Below are 23787 nucleotides of genomic sequence, written 5' to 3'. Positions count from 1 at the left end.
GGTTGGTTGGTACTATCAGGAGCTCAAGTTTGATGTACTAAGTTAGAGATATCTACTTGGTATTCCAGTGGAGAGGTTTAGGGAGACGCTGCATATTGCATATGTGAATCTATAGTACAGGGAATGAATGATCTTGGACATTATGAAGTCAGGCCCTATTCAGCCAACAGAAATTTCATGTAAACAATTCTTTTTTTAAAAAATTTTAATGTAATTTTTTATTTATATATCACAGCAGAATGCATTACAATTCTTATTACATATATAGAACACAATTTTTCATGTCTCTGGTTATATACAAAGTATATTCACACCAATTCGTGTCTTCATACATGTACTTTGGATAATAATGATCATCACATTCCACCATCATTTCCCATGCCCCCTCCCTTCCCCTCCAACCCCTCTGCCTTATCTAGAGTTCGTCTACTCCTCCCATGGTCCCTCTCCCTATACCTCTATGAAGCAGCCTCCTTATATTAAAGAAAACATTCAGCATTTGTTTTTTTGGGATTGGCTAACTTCACTTAGCATTATCTTCTCTAACTCTATCCATTTACCTGCAATTGCCATGATTTTATTCTCTTTTATTGCTGAGTAATATTCCATTATGTATATATACCACATGTTTTTTAATCCATTAACAAAAATAGCATGGTATAGGCACCAAAACAGACTGGTAGACCGATGGTACAGAATACAGGACACAGAGACTAACCCACAAAACTACAATTATCTTATATGAGGCCAAGTTGCCAAGAACATGCATTGGAGAAAAGATAGCCTCTTCAACAAATGGTGCTGGGAAAACTAGAAATCCATATGCAACAAAATGAGATTAAACCCCTATCTCTCACCGTGTACAAAACTCAACTCAAAATGGATCAAGCCTTAAGAATACAACCAGAGACCCTGCGTCTAATCGAAGGAAAAGTAGGCCCCAACCTCCATCATGTGGGATTAGGCCTCAACCTACTTAATAAGACTCCTGTGGCACAAGAATTAAAATCAAGAATCAATAAATGGGATGGACTCAAACTAAAAAGCTTCTTCTCATGTAAGCAATTCTAAACATTTGTTTTAATGTTCACATTTTGTTTTATGTGAAAAACCAAAAAGTCCCCCCAGTTGACTTACATGGTACTTATCTCTGCCTCCAGGCTCTTCTCAGAGCATTCCATTAAAAGTAAAAATGAGTACAAATAAATAAATAGATACTCTTATATATCCATATTCATATAACTTTATATGTACATCATAACGTTTACTCTGAAAATATCACTATATTACTAGAGGAAAAGTTGGCTGGTATAATTAGCACAAGAAGGGTAAAAAACAGTGTTATACAGAGAGATCAATTGATTGCAACTGCATTCAAGAGAGTTTAAGTTTATGGTTGTTCAATCTACCCTCATTTATTTGGTGTTGTTGCTGGGTTTTTAATTAAAACCCACACTTTATTTGGGTTGTTCTGCAAATTAAAGAAAGTTCATGTAAATATGGTAGCCATTATATGATGCTTTATTTATTTGTATATCTATCTTTTACTAAAGTAAGGGATCTTACTATTTATACTCATATTTATCTACCCGTATTATTAAATTTGAAAAAAATGAAGAGAATAAAACAAACAATATCTTAGTGTAGAAAAATGAGGCAGAGGTAAGAAATTTGGACAAACTTCAGATTCTTCACAATTTTGCCTATTTCTTATACTAGCCCTAAATATCACAATCACAAACATTGACCCATGAAAGAATCAGAGAATGTTATTAGAAATTTATAGATGAATAAAGTACATTAACTATTATTTTAAAAAGAAAATAATCTTGTTGCTGATGGAGATAGAAAGATTTGAGAGGCTGCAATAGAAGACAAGAGATGCAGAGAGAGGAACGAAGAGAGAAATAGGTTAGAAATAAATTGATGTTGAAAATTCAAGAAAAAAACAGATGTTTGCTAGTGAGCAAACACCTCCCACTCTCTTTGGTGTCACTCCCAGGCTTAGATAGCATCATGTGGACAGGGCTCCCAGGCAAAGGCAGACAGGAAGTTGAGTCATGGCATATTAAAATTGAGAGTGGTAAAAGTTATTATCAAAAGTTATTATCATGGTCTCCTATCATCACTTCTCCCCTCTATATCCTTGCATTTATAATTAAGGTTTTGCCTAATTACCAAGATTGTTTTAAACTTTGATGGTAGGTTGTCAGCATTTCATAAGAAAAAAAAATCACATAGAACCGACTTGAAATTTTTTCTTCCAATACATTTTCTACTCGAACATGAAAATATTGAAACAAGTAAACCTTGAATATAGAATTCAAAATCTATCCTTTAAGCCAGCCAGTGTTATCTGTTTCTTTGACACATGCAAACAGTAATTAACTTGGGTTGTCTTGAACAAATAAATGACAACAAAAATTTATGGGATGATGATGGGTTAGCTGTGCATATCCTCAAAGGAAAAGCTGAACAACTAACTAGCATTCTTAGAGGATAGCGCAGAGGGTCATTCCAGAACTCTGGGTTACAAGAAGAAATAATTAATTATTATTCAGGGCATCGCTATTACAAACCAGATTCCAACTGCTTTATTTTTAACATTTTAAATCTGAAGTAATTTTAGACTTACAGAAAATTTGAAAAACTAGCACAGAGAAGTTCCACATAGCCCTCATAACCCTTGATCTCATTGCAACTATCAAAATCTGAAATTAACATTGGTATAATACTATGAACCGAACTAAAATTTTCTACTAATGTCTTCGGTCTGTTTCAGAATCCCATCCAATATCCCATTTTGCATTTAATGATTATTTTTTAATTATTAATTATATTATTAACATTTAGTTACTATTAGTCTCATGGTTTTAACAGTTCCTCAGGTGCATTTTGGTAAGAATATAACAGAAATAATGTGTTATATTCAATGCATCCTATCATGGGGTTCATTGTGTTGATAATGTTTTATAACTAGAGAAGAAGTATATCATTTGCTTAAGGTGGTTTCTGCTATATTCCTCCACTACAAAGTTACCATCTGTTGCTTTGTATTTAATAAATATCATCAGGAGCTACTTTGAGACTATGCCAATTCACTTACTCTTCAGGTTTTCAGCTACTAATTTTAGCATCTATCTGTTGATTTTGCAACATTCACCCCTATGAAGTTTATCTACTGTGATTTTATAATTTCCTCTATATTATTAATTGCAATTTCAGATGGAAAAGTTGTCTCTCTTCCCCTATTTATTTACTTAGTTGCTTCTTTACTACATCCCTATGGACTCATGGATATGTATCATTCATGGGCTATTACCTAATACTGTCTTTTTTCTTTCTGTCTTTCAAATTATTGCAGTTTTAGTCACTAGGAACTCCTTTATGTTGCCTGTGTTTTTGATGAGGTTTCACCTATTTTGCAGAACACTACCTGATACCACATAATGTTCAAGTTAATGCTATATTTTCACCACTCCAATTCTTCAGTCAACTGTTTCTCCAAGCATCCTTCATTTATTTTATTGGAACATAGTGTTTAGAAACCAATATCTGGATATTAGGTGTGCTCAATGCTATGGGGTGTCATTGCTTTCAACCCCATTCTATTGATCAAATTCTATTGATCTTTAATTCTCTCCCTTTGAACTCTCCATTGTATATAAATGGCACTATTATCCCTGCTTCATAATGGGAATTGGGAAGGCTTTTTTTTTTTGTACCTTTTCAATGCTCTAGAATAATTTATAGTGCACTGAAACTATCTGGTCTTTGAAGGCTGTTAGAATTCCCTTGTAAAAACATTAAGACCCAGTAAATTTTTGGCAGTTTCTAAAAATAACATTTCCTGTATCTTCTGAAGAAATCTGAGTATTAAACTTTTACATTTGAATGGAGTGATGAAGTTGTTTTTTGAACTGAACTGAAAAATTTATTTCTTTTAATGGCTGAATTGTTTTCCTAAATTCATGTGTTGGAACCCTAACCTCTAGCACCTAGACTGGGACTGAATTTAGAGAGAAAGCCTAAGGAGGTGATTAGTTAACATAAGGCCATTTGTGTAAGTCCTCATCTACTCTAACTGGTAATAGAAGAGGACATGAGGATATGCAAAGAGCCACCAGGAATGTGTGTGCACAGTAGAAGTACCATGCGTGAACACAGGCAGCTGTCTGCAAAACAAAGAGAGAAGCCTCAGAAAAACCCCAAATTGCTCTTATCTTGATCATGAACTTCCAGACTCCAAGACTGTGAGAAAATAGATTTTTATCACTTAAGCCACCCAGTCTCTGCTATTTTGTTATGGCAGTCCTAGAAGACCAATAGAGTGAATGAGGCACACTACCTGTCTTCTATTCTGCTGTTTCTTTTTCATTCTTTGTATGCATTTCATTGCCTTAGTTGTTTCCTGTCTTTGTTGAACTATGCTTATTACATTGTCATTTTTAAGTCTTTTCTTCCTTGGGCTTTAATGCAATGTTATGTTCACCCTTTAAGGGGACTTCACTGTTAGACTCCTGATCTACTAAACACATTTTATGTTTGAGGAAACTCAGAATCCAAGCATTGAACAGTCTTGCTTAAAGGGAAATTCAGGAATTGGAATCTAGGTTTGTTCAGTCCTGGTGAACAATGTTTTCTGCAGGCCAACTTTCCGTCTTCCATGTTCGTGCCGAAGAGGAGGATCAGCATAGTAGAATCATTGCATTTGGATGCATGAACACTAGAATGTGAGCTCTCCACCTAGAAAACAGGCTAGCACTGTAGTAGGTACTGAAAATGTTGGCTTAGCAATTAATGACCCATGTATACATTGAAACTGCAAGACATCTTATCTCCAGGACACCAAAGTAAAGAACAGATTGCCTGCCCGTAGCTCTAGGATTGTTGGTGACTCTACCACCCAGGCAAACTTAAACTTCTAAGACTTGCCACTCTTCTAATACTCAATTCTCCTCATTTCTATTGAACTCTGATCTTTCTGCCCCCAAAGACACGTGTCCCTGCCAATGGCAAACAAAGCCTTGTTAGAGACTTGTGGTTAAGACTAAGGTTACTAACTGTATAACTGGTTTCTGATTTGTTTACCTGGATTGTTCTGTTTATTATGCAGAGAAAAATGTCTCCTAAAATGATGTTGATAAGAGCCTGTAGCAAAAGCCATCTAAGATTATCTGAGGATTTATCTGTTTCCTCAAAGAATATGGGAATGAAAACATATTGGAAGGGGTAGAAATAACAAACAAACAAACAAACAAACAAAAAAGCCTGAGGAATTTAAAATCTACAGATTTTCTAGTCTTTTTTCTGTAAAGGTAAAAATCTTTGTGGCCAGTCTCCAGACTTAAATTTGCTTCTTCTCTATTGTTTGGTCACTTTTCTTATCCATGTAAGTAACTAGAAATGTAGGCGCTCTGCTCTATAAGATAATATTATAAAATATTGAACCAGAATGTCCTTGTGTGTCCACTAGGTAGTCAGAAGCCTGCACATTGCCTGGAGAATTAAAATGTTGTAACAGAAATGCAAAGAGAAGTAGACAAGGTTTAGTTTTTGACTTCCAAATTGGCTCTCTGAGCCCACAGTAAAAACAATAGTCAGCACCAGGAGACTGCTGAACAGTGTCAGGCTTCTCTGCCAGGGAGCAGCACGGGAGACAAGCCAAAGCTTGCAGGCCATCCAAGCCATCTGAGCAAGCTCATTTTGTTCCTGGAGCTGGAGAGCCTCATTAGCAGTTCTCAGTAATGCCAGGTGAATTTTCCCATCAAAAACTGCCTAAACTTGTCCAGATAATGCCCACTTGTGTTTAGAGAATTTGCTGACACCTATTTAAATGGCCCCATGTAGAAAGTCTCTCCTTGCTTCTCCCCTTTTCAACTACCCTAAGGTCTTTAAACCATAATAGTCAAAACAGATTACAGTGTACGATCGAATCCAAAGAGTTAATACTCTTGGAGATTGAACAGGAGGTAAGCATTTCACCATTTTTAATACATTCACCTGGATGGATTCTTCAAATTCGCTATCTCTTGTCTCAGAATAGAGGCCAAAATCTTTACAAAGGACTTCAAAGCTGTAACCCGTAGTGCTCCCCCATAATGCATTATTTGTGTGGCGGGGGAGATTGAGCAGTGGCGAACCCTTCAATTTTTATATTGAAGGACTGTTTAATACTTTTCAGAGAAAGCAAACATTCTGGAAGACTTGGCCTTTCAAATTCTGATCACTTAGAATTGAGAAAGTTTTGAGTGTGTATGTATGATTTGGGGAAGAATAAAGAGAGAATATATATGGTATTGTCATGAGGTTGTGTGAATGGCCGGAAAAGGATTTCAGCTTTTTATTATTTCCAAGAAATTGACCTCACTTCAGAGCAGAGGCCACGTCTTCATAATGTACTCTAATGCTATAACCAACTGGCTGAGCTCTGCCTTTGGGTCCTCGTCCTTGTCTTTCTGATCTCATGTGTTACTCATTGCATACTCTCTTCACTCTAGCCATGCTGGAAGCCTGTCACTGTGTACATCAGGATATCTGTAGCTGCCACTCTTTATGCATGGAGACACCTTTTGCATAACACATTTGTATAGTTTCTTCTTCCATTACCTGTGTTAGGCTAAAAAGCCCTCCAGAGATGCCGAGGTTTATTCATTGGTACCTCTGGGTGTTACTTTATAAGGCAAGAGATTTTTCTGTTGTGATTAAATTAAGGATATTGAGATGAGGGATTATCCTGGATTATCAGGTAGGCTTTAACTGTAATCTTTAGTGTCCTTTTAAGAGAAAGGCAGGGGCAGAGTTGATGCAGAAATCCATGGGACCACTGAGGCTCAATGCTATACTGCTGGCCATGAATAGGGCATCGGGAGCAAGGTCAGCCCTGCCTAAAGACCTTGATATCTACCTCAGGAAACTGGTCTCAGACTTTTGACATCCATATGTGTTGTTTTAAGACAGTAAATTGGTGATAGCTTACTAAAACAGAAATAATAAACAAATATACCAATATTTGTGCAAATGTCAGCTTCTCAGTGAGCCTTCAGCAACTTTAAAACAGTGACCCTCTCCATTCTCTCTTCCTCTTCTCTGGTTTGAATTATCTCCATAATGTTTTTCATCCTATGAATCTGGCTGCTTTTGCTCGTTTCAGTCTTTTTCCAAAGAAAGTTATCTGAGAGTAGAATTTTTTTGTCTGAGAGCTTCACTAGGAAATTGTAGGAAATAACTCGCTCAGAAAATTTAGTTGAACAAATGGATTTCTTAGCTCAGGGGGTATTTAAAAGGAAAGTAAAGGAACACAGGACAGGGAGTTATGGAGGGCATAATGGACCTGAGCTCAAGAGTGCAGCTTTTTAAATATCCTGGAACCAAAGGGGTCTTGTCTAGAGGATAATATAATAAACCCTGTGCATGTGGTGAACTGAGATGTGGAGTGAAGGCATAGTGCTCCAAACTGAAAATTGCCAATTTTCTCTGTTTATACATTTTGTTGGGACATCTAGAGGAAAGAACAGATCAAGGTGAGAGAAGATTTGGATAAATTCTTAGGGACTAAAAGCAAAAGAAGTAAAATAAATCTTGACATCTTCACTTTTTTTTTTTTTTTTCACGAGATGGTAACAACATAAACACACAGTTTCTATAATGAAAAGTCTAAGCACAAGCTTTATTTTAGAGTAGCAGAAGCGGGGGTGGGGGATGCATTACTTTAAGGGCTGGCACAGAATTCCTCCAAGACAGAGAAGAGTCATGTTTGGTAATAAATATGAGAATGAGGACCTTTGGGCATGAGCAGATGGTTTGTGATCAAACAAAGGACTAACTAAACTTCTCTGCAGCAGAAATGATTTAAAACCTTGGGTGGGAGCTATGGGTGAGAATGGTCTGATAGGAAAGCTTTGCAACATGGTACAAAACTAAAATTCTAGTAGAAAAAACTACCACCACAAATTCTCTAGGTAAGTTTTAAGGCTAGGGTGCCCAGAGGTCAATGGTAGGTTGTTTATCCTGGTGGGTAAGCAAGTAAATTTACCTGTTGTCTCCAAATAATTAAGTAAAATCTGAAACACACACAGCCTGGTGTGACTCAGTGGGGTCATAGGGTACAGACTGCACCTGGGAGGCGTGACCCGGCCTGGAAATGGAGAAATTAAAAACAACACACAGAGGTATAAGCTTGCCCATCACATTTCTATGCAAATAATCATGATATTTGAGGAATCTAAGCCAATTTCAAGCAAATATTTTGGATATTACTACCACAGCCAGTATGTCAAGGAGGCAGATGTTTTGATTGCAAGTTTAATAGGAATATTTCCTATTATAATTCTTTGCTTGGTTTCCAAAAACAAAACAAAACTGTTGGCCTATATAAGAAGACACACCTGGTAAGAATGTCAAAAGGGCTTACAAAATCTGCCTTGAATATTTTGGTGCACATTTGTCCTTTGGATCTTTTCTCTTAAAATCTAATCTCTGGCACATTTCTTGAGTGGTTTTCTCTTCTGTGGCTCTTTGTATACTGTTTCTTTTTTATTCATGCTCGGATGGTGTGTTCCGACACCAATAACAATAAGAACCTGCCTTTCAAAACAGAACTGAGGCAGAGACGATCTGGAGATCCACATTGGAGTTTTCAATTGGAGATGGACTTGGGAATCAAACAAGTGCAAACCATATTGTTAATCAAAATAGGCTCAAAGGAGATTTGCCTGGCAGCACTGCAGAGAGCAGTCATAAAATTAAATAAGTGCCTGTGGGTAGTTACACAGGAAAAAAAAAATGTTTCTTTACTTGTAAGACAACAGATAAATGGTAAAGCACATTAGGGTTTGAAAGCCCCTCTTGGAGAAGGGCTGTCAGAATGGCCATTTACATACCCCACAGGCTGTCAGTGTCTTCTGTGAATCCTAACAGCTCCTCTTCTGGGGCTGCCAGAGACTGTCATTCAAAGACCATAAAATAAGCTAAGACTCAGCATCTCTTCATTGTTTCAAATTGAAGGCTAAATATTTTCACAAGCAGTAGGACTAAGTATTATGCCTGGGATTTGGAACAGGGGTGATATTGGCTCTTTTGAGTCTTCATTGGTTCATTCATTTGGCCAACAGACTTGTACTGAATTTGTGGTAGGTATATGCTACCATATAATTAAAAAAAATAGTTTAGACACCTATCTTCTCATAAAAAACTTTCACTATAAAAGGGGTGACAGGTACATATACCGTAAAATGAGATATACATCAAGAGTGCAAATGTTGTGAAAATATCACATTAACTACTTTTAAACTATCTTGATTTTGTTCTTCAGGGACTGCAATCAATAAGACATTAGAGACAGGAGAGCTGTACTTCTGGTTTCCATATCTTCATCTCCTACTCATTATTTGACACACTGTAATGCAATCTGATATTCACCTTCACCAACTTATGGAAAATGGTCTTTGTAAATACCACCAATGACAACCTAAGATTTTCAGATTTCAAGAGGAGTTCATATCATCTCCTTTCACTTCTTCCTTTATATTTTCTTCAATTCTTAAAAGATTGGCAGATACTCTCATCAAGAAATTGACTTAACCCCCAATGTCCCAGATGGGCTTCTCTGGGTTCATCCCTGCCTTGCTGACTTAATTGTTCTAGGCCTTTCCACAGGCTCCTCTGCCTCTTCCTATACTATCGAATGAGGTTTCTCCCATTTCTCCTCTTCTTTCTTCTATCTTCTTTTTCTTGAAAAACCTCACATACAAACACGTCTTCTATCTGTATGCTTTTGAGGCCCAGATTTCTATTTTTAGCCTCAATATCATATGTTTGTGTGTGTTTGTGTGTATATATATGCACACCTACATGTACCCTCTGTATCAAATTTCCCCAAAAGCAAAAACTCTTGGATATTTCTTAGGTATTCTAAACTCATATTTTTGAAATTGAATTTATTAAATCCTCTATATACTCCCTATCTCCCACCAAAACAGTACTCATCCTATTTTATGTTTTTTAAATCTTGAGAATGCTTCCTCTATAGTGGTTCAATGGCTTAAAGGAGAAACCTAGTGGCCACAGTTCCATCCCTTCTACTGCTGCTTGGTACTCATATTTTCTTCATCTGCAAAGTTAATTAGGCCCCTTGTTATATTTTACTTACATTATTAAAATAGACTCCTATTTATTTCCTTTTTTGGGGCTTCTCTTCCAATCCATCCTCCATACTATAGCAGAATCAGATGTACAGATGGCCGAAAAGATGGCTGCCTATGTCCCAATTTGTCATTAGTTCCTGCAAAACAGTACAGGAACTGAACCAAATGCCACAAATTCAGCATAATTTAGAGGCAAAGAATTCTAAGCTTTAAACAAAATTTAAGATAAAAAAAAAAAGCAAGAAACAGAATCAGGCTGGGGTCTCTCACACAACCATCTGGAACCTTCTATAAGTCTTGCCACAAGAAAAGTGGGCCATGAACCATTGCTAGAGAAAGAAGAAGGGACCTAGGATTGATCTAGAATTGATCTAAAACTATTGCCAGAAAAATGAAGTTACTCTAGGCGGTCTGGAAATGCTAAAAGTGTACCCAGGTGGTAAGAGCATGGACTATAAGAAGAAGTAATAAAGGGGAAATGGGCAACGTGGAAAGCAAGCGAGAACCAAACCATCAGAAACCTCTGCTCACGGATCTCAACCAAGGAAAATGAAAACCAGTGAACATATGCACCTGGCATGAGAGTTAAGTTAGCTCTCAGATCACCATCTCCAACCCCTTTCAAAACACATGGAACTTTTCAATTTTTCTTAAATACAATACCTTATTCTTACTTACAAGGCAGAGTTCGATTTTAGAACTCCCTATGTGGTTAGGTGCCATTAGAGTCACAGTGATACCACCTGTTATAGGTGGTGAGTTCTGTTTCTTCACATGTTGAAGTATAATGTTAGAGAAGCATGCGGAGGCAAGCATATAAAGCAGGGTTTATTTTTAAAAAGATAACATAGACTTCTCCTGGGAGGGAGAAGGGGGCCATATCTGGTATCTTGGTATCCCAAGAAGTGAGGGTGTTCTGCCTGGTTTATATGTCCTCGGCTTCCTTGGTCCTCAGGCTCTCTTCCCCTTATGTTTCTCCTTCCTGCACAGTGAGTAGGCCCAGGAGATGCTCAGTGGATGGCCAAAAGGTGAGAAGCAGATGGGCTGGAGGGGCCAGGCAGAAAGGGGTTGTAATTAACAACTCCCTGAAGGGACAATCCCTCAGGCAGGTTACCTTAGTAAAAGGTTAGAGCAGGGGTGGGGTTATCTTGATTAGGGTGTGAAGGTAGGGCTATGAAGGCATTAGCATTTCAATCTCTTTCCAACTTCCCAGACCTAAGTTGGCCTCCCTGATCAGCTCTGACCCCATTTACCTATCTATACTGACTGTCTCTTTTAATTCTGCCTTCAGTAGTTAAACTGAGTTTCTTCATACAAAGTCATAACACTAACCAGAGAAAACAAAAACAAAGCAAAACATAAATCCCCAGAATTCCAAGCAATTACATTAGAAATAAGTAACAAAACTAGATTATTTTTTATAGGTGATATGAAAACCAAATTTTAAAAAATGCATACAGAAACAATGAGACCAGAGTAAAATATTTGCTTCGTTGATTTCAGTGATTTGTGCTGTCACAAACAGACTAACTCACCTCTAATACTGTAAAATTTTCTGGATAATTATATCCAGGGGCAGAATATCTTCTTCTTCAGCTACAAATAAAGACCAACACTCAGCATATATCTCCCTGGACTCTCACTTCAAATATGCCAATCTGTCCATTATTGGCTCATGCTGTCTTTATTAGGAATCTAATGAGAGGGTTATGCAGTAATCATTTCACACAGGGTTAGATTTTAAAGTCAGGATATAACTATTTCTACTATAGCCCAACATAACTATTTTTATCCCTGTCTCTCAGAAATTTCTTCAGAGGACTTGTTCACAACTTGCCAAGTTATTTTATGCTACTCCAAGGGAAGTAATGAACTTTTTCATGGATAAGGTCAATATCTGAATTTCTTTGGAAACGGAAATGGATTTGGCTTGTGAGAGTTGGGAATGAGATGGCCATTCACTGTGTGAGGCTTTTTCAATTCTAGTTTTATAAAATAAATATGGTCACTGCATTTATTAGTAAATCATTTGTGAGGACTGAGGCACTGGGGGTATAAGTGGTTTCCTGAAATAACGAATGATATCAGAATTAGAAGTGATGGGGAAAAACGAGCCTATGTTGAACCAAACTGCCAAAATGAGTTGTAGAGAAACTGAATTATGTTGATGCTTTCATGCATTTCATCAATGTGATAAAAAATATGGTGGGATTTTATGGCATATATTAAAATTAACTGATAAAAATTTTCTGAATGGACTCTAAGGAGTTAAATGATGGGTATGAGAATCACGATTCTCTGGAACATCCAAGGAAAACTTTTGTACAAATGTACTCTTATGGCCCTTTTTTCCCCCCCAGAGAGAATAGCTATCCTTTTCATCAGATTCTCAAAAACATCCATCAGCCAAAACCATTTAAGAAACTTTGCTTTTGATAGAGGTAAGAAAAGTCTGTCAAGATATGTCAGTGCCTTGGGAAAAGGACTATTAGACAAAAACACCATATGTGCTTTGGAAGCAATAAGTAAGTGGGAGAATTTATTTCAGATGGTCAGGCAAGAAGTATAGACATACCCACACTAATTAGAATAAAGGTACCAGCTATTAACACTGTATTAATTACCTGATAAAGTCTGGATTATTCTGTTGAAAGAATGATGAATGATAAAGGAGCTCGTGAAGCGACGAGAAAAATATTAACTAGAGGAATGATTTATTTTTGAGTTAGACCAAATGATGGAAAGCTGAGGATATCATAGTTTATCATATAGAAAATGCAAGACAGCACTGGCTGTTGGACGAGAGCCACAAGGACAGACTTTGGACAATTTGCAGTATCCTATCAGGCAATAGAATTCATACAACAGATGAATTGAACATAACATATTTGTTTTCGAGTTTTTTTATTTGTTTTGTTCCATGTGGGAAGTGCTTATTGATCTAATGTCACAGGAAGATGTTTATTAACAGTAAAATAGTGTTAATTTAACAGCAATAGTTGTGGACTCCAGAAGCTTGACTATGAAAAATTTTTATTTTATTTTTTTTTTAGCTTCTTCATTATCATCAGAGCCAATGTTAGCAGATTTAATCCTGAAGAAAAGTCCTTACATAATAGGTGCTATTATGAGTCTCAGGGGAAAAAACAACATAGGCCGAAGATAATGACTTTATTTGCCTAAGGTGGCACACACCTAAGCCTGTGTGTGGCTAAATAAAACCCATTCTCCTACTAGCATGTTCCATGAATCCAGCTGTGTATTTCCATTTTAGTTTGACAGCGCACTAAGAGAGGGAATTAGGCTTAAGAGAATGGGGTACCATCTCTTGCCTGAAAGCAGCGATTCAGATATTGTACACTCCAAAAAGGAATAAAATACACTAAAGGTGATTTGCAATAAACCTCAAAAACATAGCAAAGTAACCTCACAGAGCAACCCAAGAGGAAAATGTATAGGGAAAGACACAGAAAATAGAGAAGCAAGGACTAAGAGGGAAAGAGAAAAGAAAAGGCTAGCAAAAATAGAAAAAGTCAAGTCAGAGAACAGACTAAACCCTTCCAATGGAGAGCACAAACGCTTCCTCTCCTTGGTTCTCCACCTACTCAGGCAATTGAACGGAAACATGAGAAAATCTGTGAAGTACTGAGGAAGTGCCCACACTCTTACCATCTCGTCTGAGTTGTTTGTTGAGAATCATTCTGGAATTCAAGGAAAACACTTTCCTTCCTTATAGATGTAGTTTTCTGCGCTTTGCCACCTTTAGATCTTTTTTTTTTAAATAAAAAAAAATAAATTTTAATTTATTTACTTCTTCTTCTTCTTCTTCTTCTTCTTCTTATTATTATTATTATTATTATTATTTGGTATCGAGGACTGAACTCAGGGACACTTGACCACTGAACCACAACCTCAGCCCTTTTTTGTATTTTATTTAGAGTTAGGGTCTCACTGAGTTCCTTAGCACCTTGCTTTTTGCTGAGGCTGGCTTTGAACTCATGATCCTTCTGCCTCAGCCTTCCAAACCACTGGGATTACAGGCGTGCGCTGTTTTGCATGGCTTAATTCATTTATGTTTTCCAGTCTATAATTTGTGATTACTTTCTTAAATTGTTTTTCCAACATATTTTGTTACTACATTTTGTGATTCATTGCATTTAAAATTTAATCAGTTCCAAATAAAATACATGAATTTACATAGCTCAGAATCATAGATAATTTCCTTTTAAATGGAATCACACATTTTTAATGAGTTTTAAATGCTAACTTCTTTTCCTGACAGTTGGCTAATGGTAACAGTGGTGGTCTCTGGCCACTGATAATGTTATCAGGCTCTGTGCTAAGATTTTAAGATGTATTAATTCATTCAATCTTCACAATAATCCTAAGAGAAATATTGTGGCAGTGACAACTGTTTGCCTATTGTTATGGTTTGGAAGTGAGGTAACCCCCAAAAGCTCATGTGTGAAACAATGCAAGAAGGTTTGGAGAAGAAATGATTGTATCATGGGAGCCTTAACCCAATCAGTGAGTCGATTCCCTGATGGGATTAACTGAGTGGTAACTGAAGATGGCCGGAAGAGGTGGGTCATTGGGGGAGTAACTTTGGGGTAAATATTTTGTATCTGGCTAGTGTAATCTCTCTCTACTGCCTGATCATCCTGTGAGCTATTTCTCTCTGCCATATACTTCCACCAATATTCTGCCTTACCTTGAGCCCTGAGGAATGGAGCTAGCTGTCTGTGGACTGAGATCTCTAAAACCATGAGCCCCCAAGTAAACATTTCCTTCTCTACAGTTCTGCTTGTTGGTCTTTTAGGCACAGCAGCAAATAAAAGCTGACTAAAACACCTGTCAATCTACTTTTCCTTTATCATCTAAATTTTATCCTAAATGACAGGGCGCCAGGCAAAGGACTCCATTTCCAAATCTTACACCTTCTAGTAGCTATGTGCTAAGCAATAGGATGTACAGAGAACTGATGTGTGCAGCTGATGTGTGTGCCCTGTCTGGTAGGCACATGATGCCTAATGATTCAATAGCCAACATAGACCCCGGTAGCTTGAGGGTGGAAGCCAGTCCTGAGCATGGGGGAGCACACACACAGAAGTAACCTGGATCCTGGATGACTTCCTGAAGTCATCCTGACAGCTTTGGATTGCCTGTATCTGTCCACTTGTTGTGACAGTGACTGATCAGTATATGTTTAAGTCACTGTTGTTTTGGATAGTCTACTATATGCTCTCTCCCACAGAATTCTTAGCTGGGACTTGGTTATAGTTATCTCAATCTTATGGATAAAGAATCTTGCAGCTTAATCATATTAGATAACTTTTATTACAACTGGTAATCAGTGTCTAGATTCAAACTGGGCTGTTCAGACTCTAAAACCCAGTAATATACTACTAAATTAATTCAGATGTAGTTTTATTGCAGATATTCAAATTGTGGAAATCAACATAATTCTTTTCCAAGCAGCAATCATAATCCAAAGAGGGTTAAAGATCAGGAGATAGTCAAGCCAAGGTCATGAATACTTTTCCCAAGGGAATTGGATTTATTCCTGTATCCATTATCTGCTGATACCTTTGGCCATTCCTTGTTTCCAGTCACACATAGCCCAGTAACCACATAGGAAGCTGGAAGAACACGTGTAAAACTCCTCACCAACAAGAAACCACAGAGTACTGGCCCCATGTACTACATTCATATTTGTGTGTGTACAAAAACACCTGTATCCTTCAATAGATGAATGGATAAAAAAAATGTGGCATCTTTACACAATGGAGTACTATGCAGCAATAAAAAATGACAAAATCATAGAATTTGCAGGGAAATGGATGGCACTAGAGCAGATTATGCTTAGTGAAGCTAGTCAATCCCTAAAAAACAAATACCAAATGTCTTCTTTGATATAATGAGAGCAACCATGAACAGAGCAAGGAGGAAGAGCAGGAAGAAAAGACTAACATTTAACAGAGTCATGAGATGGGAGGGAAAGGGAGAGAAAAGGGAAATTGCATGGAAATGAAGGGAGACCCTCATTGCTATACAAAATTACATATAAGAGGTTGTGAGGGGAATGGGAAAATAAACAAGGAGAGTAATGAATTACAGTAGATGGGGTAGAGAGAGAAGAAGGGAGGGGAGGGGAGGGGGGATAGTACGGGATAGGAAAGGTAGCAAAATACAACAATTACTAATTGGGCATTATGTAAAACTGTGGATGTATAACCGATGTGATTCTGCAATCTGCATTTGGGGTAAAATTGAGAGTTCATAACCCACTTCAATCTAATGTATGAAATATGATATGTCAAGAGCTTTGTAATGTTGTGAACAACCAATAAAAAAAAATTTAAAAAAAAAAAAAAAAAAAAAAAAAAAAAAAAAAAAAAAAAAAAAAAAAAAAACACCTGTATCCTAGTCATTGCAATGGGTTCACCTGTTAAAATCCACCTTTGTTTCTTGCTTGTTCTTCTTTGCTATAAATTTTTACTTCAAAACCATCCCTGATTACCCTATCCTCTTCCCCAAAAGATTGGACCAATGGCATTAACTAAGAGAAGCCAAATCCTCCATAGACCAGGAAAAGTCAATCAGATTCTCCATTTTAATGTTAAAAACTATACAGTCAGCCCATGGTTGCATGATGTCCAAATCTAAAGTCATGTGTATTTTGAGTCTATAGGAAAAAAAGTTGATAGGCAGAAGAACGAATGAAGTGGACATATCAAAAGAATTTAGCAATACCCAGTGATGCTAATTCAGTGCTCATCGTACCACTTGCCTGGTTACCTTCTGTTTATTCTTTCAACCTCAGTATCACTTCTTCTGTTCTCAGTATCACTTCTTACTATTCTCTCAAAATCACTTGGGTAATGCATCTAATATTTATTTCTACTTTGTATAACTTTGCTATTTTAAAACATTGTAAATTAATTGGTTTAGTGTCTGTGCTCTGCACTCAAGTATAAATGACAAGAGAGCAGAGACAATTTCTCTTTTATTTTCTGCTGCTTAGAGCGTGCCTGGCACATAGAACTTACTCACTGTGTACTTGACCTGAGGAAAAAAACAGCTACTGTTCCTGAGCCTTGAGGCAACTTCCTGTCATGGCTGCAATTAAATGCCATGGTGCTCTGGATCCCATTTGAGTGTCCAATAAATTAGTATGTTTATTACGACGATAATAACCTCTCTTTTCTTTCTTAGGCTCACTTGAATATATTTCTCTTCCTTGAAAACAAAGGAAACATAATAAGAATGTGCAGACAGTAGGTGGGTTAGGCAAATGGAAAAAGGAAAGGCCAACGATTTAAGAAAGTGGAAATTGCATCTTGTGGAATAATAATAGATGTATAATTAATTCATTGATGTGTCTTCTTACAAATGAGTGTCACTATTCTTATGATAATAATGAATCAAATATATTTCAGCCAGAAGTTGTTACAAGAAGATCTGTTGACAAGGCACAATTTTAAATAAATGGGAAAGTTTGAAGAATAATGTAGATTTTCTTCATTGACATTTATTTTAACTCTTAAGAGGAAGAAGTTTAAGGGTTACTTTTGCCAAAAGTAAGTCAAGGAAACTCACAAGGAGGGTTTGTTCTATTGGAAAGCTCATTTGGGTGGCTGGCATGTCCACTAGAACCTCCTAATTGAGGATAATAATGATTTAAAAGCCTTCTGTTCAACCTATCAACTAAATGCAAATTTCCACCACATTTTGTGCATTCATTTAGATGTAAATTATAAACAATGAAAATCATAAACAAATCATGCTGGCAAACAGGGAATGAACAGGTTTGTAACTAGCACTTTGGAAGAGGTGGTTGCCGAGGACAATTTAGGCTAAGAAATGACCCACTTTTGCTTTCCTTGAAATCATTCTTCATATGTGACAGATGGCACCAAATCAACTGCTGATCAGAGAATAACACTTGGCATTTCATCCTGTGGGTGGAAGGAAAAGAGTGTTTAAATTTTTAGGGGAAAAACATAGTGCACCAACAGATTGGCCTAACAAGACAGAGAACAATGCTAAAAGAAAGACCAATCTTTCCATTTAATGACCAGAAAACCAGGGAACAGAGATCTGCCTCATAGCTTGCCAGAGTTCAAGTCAAAATGACAATTTCACTTGCACTTATATCCCTAGAACTTCATGTTTAATTTCAAATTACTGGGATCATTAGTTATATATTCCCTCCTTTCTTGGGTAAACCTTCATGACCATTTTTTTTTTTAATGTGGCATTATGTGTGGTAGGAAACTTAAGGGCTGAGAAGACAATTTGGTGTTCAAGCTCCACCAAAGTATCTAAGAGTCATTTTACTAGCCTTCTCCTCGTAAGTTATAGGTCATCAGAAAAAAAAAAAAAAAAGCCATGGTCTCTTTTCTCTGTCCTCATGCTCAGCTCTCAGCCTGTTTGTGCTGAGTTGATGTGGACCAGGGCCCCTAGTCTCTTAGATGGCTGCCTCTTCTACCCTTTGTGCTTGCATCTATCTTACTTCTTCCATGTGTGCCCTAGGCCCAATGTGAGGGCCATTGAGGGTGATCACTATGCACCAAAGACAGAACACTCAGAAATAGCAAGTGAAAGGTGACTTGTGAATTTGCTCGTGTGTGTGTGTGTGTGTGTGTGTGTGTGTGTGAATTTGTTCCTGAAGTTAGCTGATGTTAAGGATAAAACTCTGAAAGTCCAACACTTCTCATATAAATAAGAAGAAGTTCATATAAGAAACTTAAGTATATGGAGGTATGTGTGATTGGCACAGATGTTCATTGTGCCCGAACAAATCCAAGATGCCAATCACATTTCAACTCTACCGAGATGTGTCAAGCAGCCAGCTGTCTGTGACTAAAGCTAGTAAAACTTAAAAATTAAAGGGCATGCAGAGTGTGCACGCAGACGTGCCTTTGTTTATGTGTGAGTGTTTATCTGTCATTGGTGCTAATCCCTTTGCTCCGAAATGCACCCACAATGAAACTTCCAAAACTGTTCAGCCTGTAGGTGGTAATAGAGAGAAGGGTGGGAAAAGCAATATAAGTTACTGGCAATTGTTGTCATTATGGGGGTCTTGGGCCAGGCCATGTGAAGACTTTTAATTCTTATTGAGGACCCAATGAGAAATATTGGCCTCCCAGCCATGTTGTAGGAAAACAATGCTTCTCATTTTGTGTTGAATCTGTCCTTCCCTTTGATCTTCCATTAGTTGCCTTAATTATGAGTTTTGACTCCATCTCTAGTTCAGAGGGAAAATAGCCTCTTACAGTACCTGGACTTGCATATTATGTGAAATTAGGTTCTACAGGTGGAATTTAAAGTGAACTTCTCACATATTTAAATTTGGCCCAAAGTATCTCTGATTTTTTTTTATAAGTCAACTTAGACTATGTTGTCCTTCAGTAATAAACAACCCCAAAAATTCAGCAGTCTAAGAACAAAGGCTCATTTCTTTTCCATGTTCCATGTTGGCTGGATTTACCCGTCAGAAATCTGGGAATCATCCTTGACGTCTCCTCCTTCCTTATCATTTACTTTTATTCATTTTTTCTTTTGAAATAATCAAGTTCATTAATCTCTACTCTCACTACTTTGGTGCATGGTGCCATCATTTTCTTCCTAGACAGAGAAAATGTCTCCTCGTGGTCTCTTTGTTTGGACTTTTTACTCCTTCAGTCAGTTCTCCATACAGTATGAAGGGAGATTTTCTTAAAAAGTTACCCCTGTAATGGCATCTCTTTGTTTAAAACCCTTGATCACTCTTAGGGCACAGTGGGAAAACTTTAAGGTTGCTGACCAAGATTTGGCCACTCTAGCCCCTCCAGCCTCACATTGCTCTCTTGTCCTTACTCTCTCCATCTTAGCTACAGTGACTTTCATTCCATTTCTCAACCTCTTTCTACTGCACCTTTCCTTAGGACCCTCACACCTGGTGCTTGCTATGGCTGAATCACCATCTTCCTTGCTGCTTCTACCTGCTTCATCCATTAGTGGATCCATATTAACCTGGAAAGCCTCAGATAAAAAGTCAATTTCTCAGAAAAACCTTTCCTCCAGCCAGGTCAAGTGCACTCAATACACTTCTACTGGGGACTTATTAATTTTCTCCTCTGGCACTTAAGACAAATGCATTTGAGTAGTTTTTGAAATTTATTGGACATATGCGTGTGGCCATTTTGTTTTTCCCTTGAACTGAAAGAGCTGCATTGGGGTTGGGGAGGTTTCCATAATCCACCTTAAAACCTTTTGCACTTCAGATATAAAACTCTTCTCAAGGACTCCCTATAGAGTTTGCACTGCATATTGCTGACTCCTCAAAACAAACAATTAGTGGAGTCACGGATATAAACCTGGATCATTATATTTACTGCAAAATAAATCTTGTGGTAGAGCAGTGTGGAGACAATTAAGACATGGGAGTAAGCACAAATAATTTCAAAGTACACATTTTGTCTTCTGAGAGTGCTTCTTTGCTCAGTAACAGGGGGCAAATTAAAACAGATATAACTTAGTAGAATTCCAGCATCTCCTGGGCTTGTCACTGGATTGTGAAAGGAATCACCTGAGTACATTCTAAATTGCCTGAAGAATTAAATGGAAAAAAAAAAAAAACTTGGCTGAGAGTTTCTAGGTACATAGTTGCATTAAACTCCATGTAACTATTAAAATGGAGTTTTTCATAGGCTTCTTGTAAGATATGCACTTATAGTAACTAGAATTCATTAATGTAATTTCTGAACATCTCCTATGTTTACAGTTTGGTTCCCAAACAATATGCCCCTCCATAAGCTTAAGAGTTAACAAAACATTTTAAAAACAATAAACGAGAGAAAATTATTTTCTGGAGGCTAGAAATATAAAATGATTATAGGGCAGGCCCAAAATGGCTACAGTTAGGCTCCTTTCCTAAGGCTTCTGGGAGCCCATGTTTTTAGTATGTAGCCAAAGTCATGAACACCATGATTCGGCATATGTACTCAAGGCCATAAACATTTGCTTGTGAGCACGCACTCACTTATGCACTTATTGGCAATGTGCCTTCTTTGTTTGGCCTGCACATAAAAAAGGTCTCTGGAAATGGCTCAGAGGGCAAAATGGAACTGATGTGGGTTGAACATAGAGGCTGGTGGGTGGGAGGCTGCTGCCACTCTGAAGAATGTCTACTATTCTAACTGTGCCTCACATCTTCCTTTACCTGCTGGGATCCCAAATCTGTTTCCTATGACCTGAGTCTCCATCCAACAATGATTTAAAAAAACACAATAAAAATATTTTATTAGCAATGTCTATAAATGCAGTGAGAACTGAAATGGCTTAAAGCTTGTATTCTTTTTTTCTGCAACCCTTTCTCTCTGTTTTTAGCCAGCGGAGATATAAAAAAAATTTTTTTTCACAGTATCTTCAATGGGTCTCAAGTGAAGTTTTTTTCTTTTTTTTTTTTTACCAACATGAAAGTAGTAATAATTATGAATAAACTTTTCATCTTCTGATAAATCAGTATGTACCAAGACATGACAATAGAAAGAAGATAAAGCATACCAGAGAATTATACATGTAAGACATAAAGCTTCAGGTTGTCATCTACTGAAGGAAGACAAGCCACTTAAAACACATGCAGCTGACATTTAGTAAGGAGGTTTCATACCCAACCTATGTTGGCATTTTACTTGAAAATTATTTTCCCTACAGTTGCTTCTTATGTTAAAAGACTCTCAGCATATGCTTTTCCCCCTCTTTGATAGAACATGCAGTTGATTCACTGAGTATGCAAGTATAATGTTCTTGTGGAAAAAAAAAAGTGACTAAAGCCTGCACAATCTTTAATTGGTGCTTAAATTCAAGCAGCTGTCTTTCTGCAGATAGCCTGGGCCCAAGAGAACCTGCCTAATATAGCACTCAGGCCTTTTTCCAACCATTTCCCCCTACTCTATCCCCAGAGCTAAGATTTGTACATTTTCCTTAAATTAACCTTCTCTTTTAGAAATAAAAATATGTGTGAGAAGCTTCTAATATGAAATTGGCATCTTGTTGCTAGAGTGGACAGCAGTCCTGGCTGAAATATTAGCTCTTGGCTTTGTATTTGCCGGCTAATGGAAGATAGAGTTTAGTCCTTAAACCCCCAATAGACTTTACTGGTTGTTTCTGTCCTTTTCATTGTAGAATATTTACAAGAAAACTCTTCCTAGTATGCACTTGCTTTTTCTGCCTACGGATGAGCAAAGAATGCTTTTATAATTTTATAAACCATGTTTCTGTTGTCTCTAACTGTTAAACCACATTGTTTAGGAAAGGGATTCAGAGAGTCATAGATTTCAAGGGGTTTAATTCATCTTGCTGTCCTGAAGTGAGATTATAGATTAATTACTATATTGAACTGATAGAATGTCTCCTGATTTAAAGATCATTAGCAGGAAGGTTTTAGACCTACCCCAAAACATGATCTATAAAAGTGTATGGTCTGAGGAAGGGTGGGTTGGGTCAGCCAAGAGCTTTTTAGAAATGCAACTTCTTAGGCTGGGCTGGAATTCCTGTTTGAATAAGTCTTTCAGGTGATTCTTACATCTGCTAAAGTTTGAGAATCATTGAGCTGAACAAGAGAAGCAGCTGTACATCATGGATGATTTAAGAGTGAAGAATTGAGAATCAGGCTGCCTGAGTTCAAATCTTGAAGTCTTAGTATGCAGTGTGACTTTGGTAAGTTATCTCTTTCTGTCTCAAGTTTTTTCATCTTAAAAGTAGGATTAAAAAAAACAAGCACCCATATTCATAGATTACATTTTGGGATTAAATGAGTTAATACAAGTAAAAAATTTTAAATTGTACTAGACATATCAATAGTACTAATAAGTGTTATTTCCTATCATTAGAACTTCTTATATGAAAATCTCTGGCAACAGTTTTATGTTCACAAATATTTGTAAGTTATTCAGAGTCAACCCAAAACTTCACTGGAAATCCAAAGAATCACAGGACTTTTTGAGGTTGGAATACGGTTATGTCATTATTTGCTTAGTTTTAGCATGTCTTGAAATTCATGTGGATTTGTGGGGAAAAAAAGGCGGGAGGCATATGAGAGAAAAAGTGAAATGTTATAAATTTGCTTTCTGAGTCAGAGTTTGAGCACAAGTTCTATAATTTGTTAGCTTTTAGACTTACTGACATTTTTCTTTCATGAAAAGTGCTTTTTGTGTCCTATTATATATTTCCTGCTTCAAATCCAGAAGTACTCGTTTATCTTCTAGGTTGCCAAGATTTTCTTCTGTGTCATCTTCTAATAATTTTATAGTTATAGCTTTCTTTTAGATTCATAATTTAATTTGAGTTAATTTTTGTGTTTATAGTGAGATGTGGATTGTATTTCCCCTTATGCACATACAGTTCTGGTACAATTTGTACAAAAGGATGTCTTTACTCCCTGAATTATGTGCACCATTACACCTCAACTGACTATATGTACTGCTCAATCTGAACTCTTTGTTCTGATCATTTATGTATCTGCCTTACAGGAACACTCAGACTCAGTCTTGTTTAAGCTTTATAGTAAATTCTGAAATTCAGCAGCAGAACTCCAACTTGTTATTTCACTATGGTTTGGGCTATTCTATACACTTGACATTTTCAGGTAAATCTT

General features: G+C 37.0%; 1 long non-coding RNA gene across 1 annotated transcript in view; it reads right to left on the bottom strand.

The window, feature by feature from the left end:
• Window positions 1-264: 264 nt before the first annotated feature.
• LOC144378594 (uncharacterized) overlaps window positions 265-23787 on the bottom strand; it is a 43327-nt gene continuing 19804 nt past the window's right edge. The window contains exons 2-3 of the long non-coding RNA XR_013440437.1: window positions 16562-18103; window positions 265-15877 (exon numbers count right to left, since the gene is read on the bottom strand). This is a non-coding gene — a long non-coding RNA (uncharacterized LOC144378594). The remainder of the gene's footprint in view (window positions 15878-16561; window positions 18104-23787) is intronic.

The sequence above is a fragment of the Ictidomys tridecemlineatus genome, chromosome 6, assembly GCF_052094955.1.
Source record: "Ictidomys tridecemlineatus isolate mIctTri1 chromosome 6, mIctTri1.hap1, whole genome shotgun sequence".
Classification (NCBI taxonomy): Eukaryota; Metazoa; Chordata; class Mammalia; order Rodentia; family Sciuridae; genus Ictidomys; species Ictidomys tridecemlineatus.
Note: the sequence above shows the minus strand (reverse complement) of the source record. Positions and strands in the feature narration are given on the sequence as shown.